This window comes from Belonocnema kinseyi, chromosome 3 (assembly GCF_010883055.1).
Source record: "Belonocnema kinseyi isolate 2016_QV_RU_SX_M_011 chromosome 3, B_treatae_v1, whole genome shotgun sequence".
In the NCBI taxonomy this organism is placed as follows: domain Eukaryota; kingdom Metazoa; phylum Arthropoda; class Insecta; order Hymenoptera; family Cynipidae; genus Belonocnema; species Belonocnema kinseyi.
In genome coordinates, this window is record NC_046659.1 from 38,344,639 (window position 1) to 38,356,277 (window position 11,639).

General features: G+C 32.5%; 1 protein-coding gene across 1 annotated transcript in view; it reads left to right on the forward strand.

Annotated features, from left to right (window-relative positions):
- LOC117170253 (Krueppel-like factor 6) overlaps window positions 1-11,639 on the forward strand; it is a 491,461-nt gene that overhangs the window by 171,049 nt on the left and 308,773 nt on the right. The window lies entirely within an intron of this gene.

Genomic DNA, 11,639 nt, shown 5'->3' on the forward strand with positions numbered 1-11,639 from the left:
TCGATATTATTCAAGGAGTTTGATAAAGATGCGTTATGTCTTCATGGTTATTTATATTATTTATGGACAAGTGTTTAAGAATGGCTCTCTTCGACGAAGAGGATGTGGATCTCGAAACAGTAAGGTACGTGGGTTAGCGTTCGCAGATGATAAGGTTGTTATGGAAGAGTCTATCGAAGACTTACAAAGAATGTTGTATAAACTAGACGCAAGCATGCAGAGCATGGGCCTCAAAATTAACGCAAATAAAACAAAAACTATGGTGTTCGAAGGAAAGATTGAAAAAACACTATGCAATATTTTATTAAATGATGAGAGAATTGAACAAGTTGATAAGTTCGTATACCTTGGTAGCTTATATACTAGGGACGGGAAGATAGATGAGGAATTAGATAGATGAATAAATGAAGGTAAGAAGGTTATTGGTAGAGCAGGTCCTCTTATCAGAAGTAAAAATATATCAAATAAAGCTAAAATTGCAATACATAATTCTATATTTGTACCGACTGTACTATACGGTAGCGAGACATGGACTTATCTAGAAAAAGATAAGAGTAAAATTAACGCAATTGACATGAGATTCATGCACCTAATATGCGGCAAAACGCTGATGGACAAAGTAAGTAACGAGATAATTCTAAAAGAATGTGGTGCAGAAGAGACGCTAGTAGACACATGGGAAACAAATCGGTTAAGATGGTTCGGAGATGTTGATAGAATGCCAAATGAACGAGTAACGAAACAAGTGTATCAAGGTAAAGTAAAGGACAGCGTGCCCAGTGGTAGAACGCGGAAAGAATGGTTAGAATGTGTGAGTGAGACCCTAGTTAGAAGAGACATAAGAAGACACAGAAACACGAGAGCCAGCATAAAAAAATGCATGGACATAAATGAAGCTAGAGAAGTATGCCAGGACAGGAAAGTATGGCGGCAAATAGTTAATAAAAAGAGTGTCAGTAGAGTGAATGACGCCTGAAATAAAGACCTTGGCTACTAATGGACCCAAGTGGGGAACCTTACATAACGACTTCTGGATCAATCTGAAAAATTTCTATCCCTTCCACACACTACTCTTTTCCCCTACCGAGTGAGTTACGCCTACCCCGAAAGGGAAATGGGAAATTCGTAATTATGCGTTTTATTTGCATAATTGCGTGAAAATAAAAGAAATTCTTTACTTTTATTTATTTTGATTAAAATATCTAATTTTAAGTTTAATAAATTAAAATAAAATTCCATAAAAACAGGAAATTTAACAAGGCATCTCGATATCCTTTCCAATAGTTTTCGAGATATTTTGCAGCAACTTTTTTTTTGTAAAATGAATAGTATAATTATACATAATGTAGAAGTTTAAAATTAATTAAAAATTATGATTGGAAAAGGGTTTGACGAGATAGCGTAATAAGAAGATATTCTGTCCCGTATTATGTGGCCCTGCTGGCATGAATTCTATTTTACATATTATAACCTCAAAAACTTGAGGTTATGATAGGTTTAAGTTAGAGACTATAATAAGTTAGTATCTTTTAGTAAAAAAATATAAGAGAGTATAAGCAGTTGTTCTCATTTTGAATTAATTCATTATTTTCTCGATTATTTTAAAAAAACTTCTTTTAAAAAATATATTTGTGATATTCACGCATAAAAACACCTAATCCACCAAATTTGTCTATCAGGGGCTTCAATACTGGCTATAATCATCGGTTATTTGTTTATTTATTATTTACCTCCAGTAATCCGCTTAAATGCATTTCAGTTTTTCTGATTCGCGTATATTGAGCACTCATATCAATTTTGGACTAAATCGCCTAATACTTGAGAAAAATTAATATAAGCAATAAAATTTGCACCTTCGTTTCAAATCAACAAATAATTGTCTGCACACATGTAACCTACCATTATTTTTGAGCATCTTTAGCGATTTCTAGCGGAGAAAAAAAGAAACTTTGAACGTCGATAAAGTCGAGATCACGTTACTAAGTTCGTTCATGAAAATTCTTGTGTAGAATAATTTTCTTTTTTTGCCCTAAAAACAAAAGATATATTTCAAATTGGAAACATAGCAACACCAGCAATGTGCTACAATTTACTCTTCGGAGTTCTCCAACCAACTTCCATAATTCTTGATTCCTCGATTTTCTTGAATCGAAGCGTCTACTTTATCGACGTTAAAAGTTTATTTCCGATTCCTATAGTATTTTACTAGAAAACTTTCTTCATAATTATGAACATTTTGATATAGAAAAACGTTCCGTAGTGCTTTCTATAGAACTTCCTAAATTATCAACCCGATATCTCATTTTGTGTGGACGTAATAAAGGAAAAAAAAAATGAAAATTATTTCATTCTCTACTAAAAATGCTCCAGAAATAATGATAGGTTACGTGTGTGGAGATATTTATTTGTTGATTTGCGACAAATGTACAAATTTTATTGCTTATATTAATTTTTTTTAAGGTTTAGACGATTTATTCCAAAATTAGTGTCAGTGATCAATATACGCGAATCAAAAACTCTGAAATGCATCAAAGCAAAATTAATCTGCAAAGTGCTATAACTCGAATGGTAGTATCCTATTTTATCAATTTATGAATAAACTTTCTCTAGAATTATAAACATATTGATGTATACAAACGTTCTTTGGTGCTTTTTATTTAATCTGTAAAATTTTGAATGCGATATCTCAATCCGTGTGGACACAGTGAACACCAAAAAAATGCACATAACCGGGGACTAGTTCAGTCACGTGGTCACCGAAAAGCATGCCCTTAAGTGCCTTCAGGTGAATTGAAGAGAATTCAATACACTTCCGAAGATTTCACTGTCTTCAGGAGACTTCAAGTGAATTCACGTGACTTCAAGTGACTTCAGAAGATTTCACTGATTTCAGGAGATTTCAAGAGAAGTCAAATGAATTCACTTGACTTCAAGTGCATTTAAGTGAATTCACGTGACTTCAAGTGGCTTCAAGTGACTTCAGAAGATTTCACTGACTTGAGGAGATTTCAAGAGAATTGAAATGAATTCACGTGACTTCAAGTGAATTCATGTGACTTTAAGTGACTTCAAGTGAATTCACGTGCCTTCAAGTGACTTCAGAAGATTTCACTGACTTCATGAGATTTCAAGAGATTTCAGTGTAAGTGTACACCTAATTTCACGAGTTGTCAACCCCTCGTATATAGCTCTCTCTATCTCTCTCTCTTTCTATCTCTTTTTCTCCCTAAATTATAAGTGCTGCATATGATTTACCATTTTTATCTATTTATATCCTATCTTTGTTGCAATTCTCTAGAAGATTCTAAGTTATAATCGACACGTGTGGTATATAAGATTGAAAAACGCAAAAATTTAATGCAACATTAAAAATAACCTTAAAGTTGTTTACGAAAAAAATTGCGGAGTGGAAATTCGATGACGTCATTAAGAATATTCTGGAAACATATCACGAACCAATACATCTATAGAATATCGGTAAGGTAGATTTATATGGTCTCTGAATTAAATTAGCTAGCTAGAAAGCAATATATCATCCTCGATTTATATAGTTTCGCAGTTTCCTCACACTAAATTTTAATATGGTTGAATTTGTTCTTATCATTCTTGATACTTTATTGCAAGTACGTAAATTCTAACAAGAGCTTTCAAATTATACGTTCTTTATCTCAAAATAGTTGATTCAATACTACGAGGCTACATGGTATTAACTCTAAATCTGTTACAGTAACCCACTATTTTTAAAAGGATCTCTTAAGAATCTGTTGGCATTCTTCAAAATTCATGCAAAAATGTTTGTATGATGTAATTCATTTTGATGAGGCATGCTGTCAGATTTGTAACTAGTTTCGAGTCGCTCAATCGCAAACCCTTCTATCGCCTTGTAAATTTTAGAAAATTATTTTTGAGTTGAAACATTTTTTAATACATAGCTCTCTCTACGTCTCTCTTTCTCCCTAAACTATACATGCTACATATTCTTTACCATCCTTATCTAATAATATATCTCCCTCTTTGTCTGATTGTTCTAGAAGGTTCTAACTTATAATCGACACGTGTGGTATATAAGATTGAAAAACGCAAAAAAGTAATGCAACTTTAAAAATAACCTAGAAGTTTTTTTCGAAAAAAATTTCGTAGTAGGAATTCGATGGCGTCATTGAGAATATTTTGAAAAATTGGATAAACCACTATATCTATAGAATATCGGTAAGGTAGATTGCTATGGTCTCTGAATTAAATTAGCGAGCTAGAAAGCAATATACCATCCTCGATTTCTATAAACTATATTAATTTTCGTATTTTTTAATTCCTATTTGACTAAATTTAGATTTAAAAGTTCCAGAAAGTAGATCTTCACGTTCCCATTGGATCATTTTTTCCACTGTTTAATTCACAGTTGCTTTGCGTTACATTTTAATACTGCTCAATTTATTTTTGTTATTTATGATGCTTTATTTTAATGTTTGAAGTAAGTAAATTTAATCATCTTTAGTAGGTTACTCTATAATGTGAAAGATGATTTCAACGTTTCTGAGTCACCTCTAATATTTATAGAGCTGATTTATTTTATACGTTATAGCAAGCGTTTTCAAATTGTATTTTCTTAATCTCAAATGGCTGATTTGACATCCTAGCTATAGCAATATAAAATTCTAAATCTGTTACAGAGATCTGTTGTTATTTTTCAAATCGCTCAATCGCAAAGACTTCTGCAATCTTAAAAAATTATTTTTGACTGAAAACGTTTTTTTTTTTAATACATAGCTCTCCATCTCCCTTTCCCCCTAAACTATACATGATGCATATCATTTACCATCCTTATCTATTATTATGTCCCCTCTTTGTCGAAATATTCTACAAGTTTCTCAATTATAATTGACACGTCTAGACACGTTTGAAATATAACGTTTTTTCAGCGTGAAAAATATAATGCGTCATTTACAATAAGCTTAAAGTTGTTTACGAACAATTCTTTTCATAAATTGCGTAGCACAATTTTTTATACTGACGTCATTTGTTCTAGAAGATTCAGCATCATATAAAAAAATGTTAACGCTGAATTGAATCACCCTCGATTTTCTATAGCCTATATTATAGAGTAGCCTTAGTGGATGATTGAAATTTTCTTTAAATATTTGATTACATTAATTTTTTTCATTTTTTAGATTTCATTTTAAATCTATAATCTATAATCTATAATCTCTTTCTCTCGAGTCTCGAAATTGTTTTAGTATCTTGTTACATATATCTCGTCCAGAGGTTGACGGACCTAGCATATGGTTAAAGAATGAATACGAAAGCGAACGATTGCGAGCTGTAAAGGAAGTGATCTCTCTACAGAACGATAGCATAGGATAATGAATTGTGTGCAGCCTCAGACTGCCGATGCGTGAATGCTTTTGCGAGTTTAAACGTGTGTGGCTGTTATCTCTAGTGCACTTTCACTCGCTACTTGATAGCTCCTGATTTGTTAAACTGTCAGCTAAACCTCTCTGATCCGCTCACTGGCAACCGATCGCGTGTGAACGTGTTTGTTATATTAATTATTATGAAAGATATTTTAAATGAATACTATTGTCGTTAAAGAGCAGCTGCGATTATGCCATCGTCTGCTTGGAAAACACGGATTGACTCCTAAACTCGAATTGGGCCATGGTTAGAACCTGGAGTGTGTAAACAAAAAAATTAGAATGATCAGACCATATAATTCTAATTTGTAATGAATTTTATTTTTAATTTTAGCTTTATTTGATTTTTATTTTAGTTTTATTTTTAATTCTAATTTACCGTCAAAAAGTGAGTTTTACATGAATAAGTTTTTTGAAAATTCAGACAATAAATTTTTAAAACAAATATGAATAATACATTTAGTCTTATAAAATATCTTATTTTTATACTTTTGGTGTAAACCGAAAAATTAGAAAGTTCAGACCATATAATTATAATATGTATGTGCTTAAGACTCCATTCCTGGTTTTCCAAGCTGCTGACAACTAGTCTCGATAGGCGAATGTTTCGGCTCGCTGATTAGCGTGCGTTAGAGTTAGATTATGCGTTCGAATCCCCCCCCGTTGCGTGTGAAATTTTAATTGTTATTTAAGCGTTAAAAATTACAATGTACCAATTAATCTTAAGTAGATGCATGTATATCTTGAAAAAAATCATGTATTATGTATAATTATATATTTTTAAATATTTTTGTTTCTAATTTTAAGCGCGATATTACTAATCACTGAAGAGTAGCATATACTGCGCACGCAGTCGCATATACGATTCTTGTTCAGTAGAACACACTCATCTTCAGTATGTATATCGATTAAACACGCGTTCAGTAGATTCTGCTGTCTTAGTGGCCCGTCCATAATTTACTATTCGGTTTAGTAGCTCTAACTCTTGCAAGGGTGGGAGCCACCGAACTTTTTTCTCGGTGATTTTATTATAAGGCACATTATTATGTTTTATTTAAATATTTTCATCAATATTTTATCTGACTTTGAAAATTGTAGATTTCACCAGTTTTAGGTTCCCCCGGCTTTTTTTTCTAGGATAATAAATATTTTGTTTTAAAAATTTGGGAAATGATAGCGAACATGCTAACGGACGTCCCCACATACTTTTTTTGGAGGTTAATTCAAAAAAGTTTGAATTTAGCAAAATGTGATTAATTTGCATAGCGCTTAGGAAATAGTATCGATTTTTTCAGTGTTAGATTCCCCCGGCTTTTTTCCTAGGATAAGAAATATTTTGCCTTCAAAATCTGGGAAATGATAGCGCACATGCTAACGGACGTCCCCACACACTTTTTTGTGTTTTTTTAATAAAAAATTTCTATATTGCTAACAACGTGCGTGTATATTTCGAGGTTATGTGTGTTACAATTCATCCGAGCGTTACTTCAAAACTACACAATGTTTTTGGCCGAAAACCTTGGACTTACAAATAAACATAATAACTAATCTCCCGGAACTAACCTTGTTTGTAGGCAATCAGAAAAGTTTATTTCATAAATAATTTCCAGATTATCGGAAAGGCAGGGATTAAAAACGACGTAACCTCAAAATAATGCATATGCATAAAATTTTTATTTATCACAATAAATTTGTTTGTTATTATCCTTGAAAAAGAGTCCGGGGACATCCGTTATGATATTTTATAGCATCTCCGAATTCAGTTTTTAAAAATTTTCATTTTTGTGAAAAAATCCGGGGAAACTGTAAGTATCACATGCCCTTAACGATCTGCTCATTTATTTCTAGAAGAAATAGACATATTATACGTAATATGGCGAATATGCAAAACGGCGTAAGTATAATTATTACCCCTAAACATTTTTTAAGCGTGCAAATATTCGTTTAAGAAAAAATCGTGCAATAAATTTACTATGATTTAATTTTTTTTGTGAGAATCAAGAATTGCCTTAACAAGGTGGATGCGTGAATCGTTTTCTGAGAACAGTCAAAATGGTGTTAATTTATATTTTGTGGCCTAATCGCAATATCCACTTTGTCGAAGGAATTTTATCTCCAGTTGAATAAGGCAGCAGCAAGTAAATCCAAATTTTCACGTCATCTAAATCTTGAGGGCTGCAAATTAGACATATTGTTGCAAGGCAAACTTTTCGTAGCAAATTAAATACATTGCTTAAACCATTTTTTTAAATAATTGCAAATTATATATTTTTTTATGAAAAATTATCTCGTGTTTATTAAGAAACTAATTAAACCTTCGATTGTTAAGCAAAATTGTAAACTTAGGCAAAAACTTACTTGCGTGTACGCTCTTAAAAGATGAAAGTGTTATTGAGATAGATTCGTAAATACTTTTCATAAATTGTTCTTAAAGTAATAGTTATTTTAAATGGAATTTCTGGTAGGAAATAGCAAATCCTATTTGAAAATAAAAATAACTCAGACATTTTTAATATCTCGGGAACCTCTCGATTAACCTCTAAGCAACTTTTCATTTATTTATTAAAATTATAAATGTGAATAAGACTTTTATATAAATGTGTTTGGGATTAAGGGAAATAGGTTTTATTCTATTATGAGACAGACTCATATATTTTATTAAAATATTTTTACACATATTTTGTATTTAGAAATACAAATTTGAAAATAAAATCTGCCTAAATTAAGTTTTTTCATTGCAATATAAGCCCTCTAGTAATTTATTTCGAATAGAAATAAGTGTATCATTAGTAATGTTGCGAAAATTGACAGCGGCGTAGGAATAGTTACTACCACTAAAAATTGTGAATCCTGAAAATGTTCGTTTGAAAAATAATCGTGCAAATTTGTTGAAGGAATTTCATCTCTAGAAGAACAGGGTAGGAAGTGAATAAACTTCCTTGGCTGTGCTTGAAAACTTCCATGACTTTTTCTAATTTTTCGATGACAATTTATGACCACTTCATATAAAGTATTAGAGGATTTATAAAAATGAGGGCTCGTCCAAAAAGTCCAGCTCTAATCTAGGAAATTTTCCAAGACTGTCTTTCCGAGTATTGACTGACGTTGTGAATCTAAGGGGTCCCCGGTAAGCCTACGGTTTCTATGGGAACGAAGTTAAAAATTCTTGGAAAGAGGATCCCATCGTCCCTTCTCCGCTATCGGCAATATGGCGCGCAAACAGCCCCTCTGGAATTGACAGACATTAGTATTCTGAGAAAGAATTGGCTGTCTATGCCTCAGTGTTTCCTTTCATTGTCTGGAACCCGTACATTCTCTGTAACCTATACTAACATTCCACAAAACTTGTTGAAAAGAAACCATTTAGAATCACTGACACTTTTTCCCTTCGGAAAATATAATCTTGATTCTGAGTTATAAGAAAGAGAGCAGTTTTTTATTTTAAGTAGAAATATACTGCTGCCAAATCTTGCACCATAGCTCTTCTTGCAGTTTTCGTTGTATTCCTTTTCGTATAAAAACTGTTTACGTAAGTTTCTCATAGAACTAGAAAGTTTAAACTTTTCCTCCATCCCTTGTGGAACTTTGAGTAAGCTAAATAAAAAGTAGTGTAGTTTTACTTCGCGTCTCTAACTAGTAGTTCCTTAAGCAAGAAACGTCAAGGCGACTCAATATGTAGGTGAACTTATTTGCTCTCAACAAACTTCTTCTTTAGAAATAACGCGCTTTTCATAATTTTAATGACTTGGAGTCCGCAAGACGAGCAGTTTTTTTAAAGTCATAAAAAAATAAAGTTAGTGCATCCAGCAGCTGGCCGCCCTGCAACTATTATAGTATTTATTACATTCTCATCATTTATGATTAAGAAGGTATGAAAATGGTCAGCAATGTCACACCTCAGTTTTTCGCCGGATCTCCATGTTTGTCTTTGTGCCTGTCTGTCTCTCCGTCCGTACGCCCGTTCGTTCGTTCGTTCCTCCGTAAATACCATAACTCTCGAAAAAAATGGAAGGATCAAATCAAGCTTTGGCACACTTGTTTTGGGTCCTAAAAGAAAGAAGGAGTTCGTTAACCAACCATTCTGGATAGTCATTCTAAAAGAGCATTTTCAAAATTTTCGTTTTTTGAAAGCCGTACGAGTTCATACAGATTCCCGCTCAAACTTGCGAGCGATGAGAATGATTCCGCGCGATGCACAGTGGGACGAAAATCACGACTCTGGACAAATTGATTTTCCAACTACAGTTTTCATCCGATTCAAACGGGTTTTTAAAAATTAAAGCTGATGATGAATTTGTTATAAACAAATAAGTGCATGAAAATGGTTTTATATGGTTTTACGGTGTATGGTCCCTTGATTCTCACTGTATTTCTTCAATTGACCAACAAAAATAATTTTTGTGTCACACCCGTTTCGATTCATGAATAAACAATCATTATTATGAACAAATAAAATAAAACAATTGTTCGCTTCAGCTATTGGTGACGAGGAAAATAGTCATTTTCCATGGAATTAGCTCCATACAACTTCGAATAACGTTAGGGGATTTGGATGAATAATAACAACTCCCATTGTTATAAACAATTTTATGAACAATTACTCATCTTTTCTGTTCGACATGGAATGAATAGCGTTTTCCACTCAGAAGCAACTGCAGATCGCTAATTGATGACACCCATTCATTAATTTCGATCATACGATAACAATTGTTGATTATTTAAACAAATGTAATAAACAAATACACAGTTTGGCCATTTTTCGATATTCTTACTTCGTTTTCAGAATTGGAATAACTGTGAATGACCAATTTTTAAAACCCAAATATTATCGGCAGTGGTCTTTCTGTCTTGACGAAATCACTTCTCAGGCTTGATAAATGAAGATCAGAAGGGAATAGGAGATAATGCAATAAAGCTGCATCTCTTGAAATCTTTATTTTTGGCTTCCTAAGCCTCTTCAGATAATTGCTGAGTATGAGCTTAAACTGGATTTTTTTGGACAAACTGTGTATTTGTTTATTACATTTGTTTAAATAATCAACAATTGTTATCGGATGATCGAAAACAATGAATGGGTATCATCAATTACTGATCTGCAGTTGATTTTGGGTGGAAAACGCTATTCATTCCATGACAAATAGAAAATAAATTGAAATTGTTTATAACAATCGCAGTTGTTATTATTCATCCAAATCCCCGTACGTTATTTGAGGATCAGCGATTAACAATCAAATAAATCCAAAGAACGGAGTTTGTGTGACGAAAAATAGCCGAAAAATGCAATTGTTAACCAAGATCGTTTCAACAATTGCGAATCGTTGTCATATGAGCAGATATGATAACCGAGTATCATTTACGAGCTCTATGGAGCTAATTCCATGGCAAATGACTATTCTTTTCGTCCCGACAAATTAAATACATTTTTTCATTTATTCTACGGTACTGGAAAATTGCACTGGATAGTTCCTCTACTCATTCTGGGTATTTGGGAATGAATCTGAGTATTCTCTTGGAAATGGTGCTCTTCAAAAGTCAAAAAAATTTTTTTTCATTTTTGTCAAGAAATAAATAACAATGGAGCCTCAATTTGAATATATGCTCTGATAAGATCATGCGGATTACCATCAGCTTTAGTTTTTAAAAACCCGTTTGAATCCGATGAAAGCTGTAGTCGGAAAATCAATTTGTCCAGAGTCGTGATTTTCGACGCACTGTGCGGCGGGTAGAATTTTTTCTACAATAAGACAATAGCAAGCAAGGATATAGCGTCACTATTTCAATAATTACTATTGTGAATATTAAAAGCTGAGGTTAGTAAGCTTATTCAAATATAACAATAAATGATTAAATCATTGTACTTATACCAGAAGACATTCTCAAGAATCCTTAGGAAAGGCTGTGAAGTTACAAAGCAGAATAGTAAAGATGTTTTTTATAATATGTTAATTTTACGTATTTTTAATTTTTTCTAAAGGAAGTAAGACAAACTGTCATGTTTGAAGGAGAAAAATAAAAATAAATTCCCAATTCCCAATCACTATTTTATATATATATATATTATTTTTATTATATTATTATTGTTTATTATTTATTATTATTTATTTATTATTATTATTCTATTTGAAATCGGAAGAGCCGATTCCAGAGTGGTTGGTGGAAGGGCGCACAATACTCCTGCCGAAAATAGGAAACTTATCTGACCCGAAGAACTACAGGCCAATAACTTGT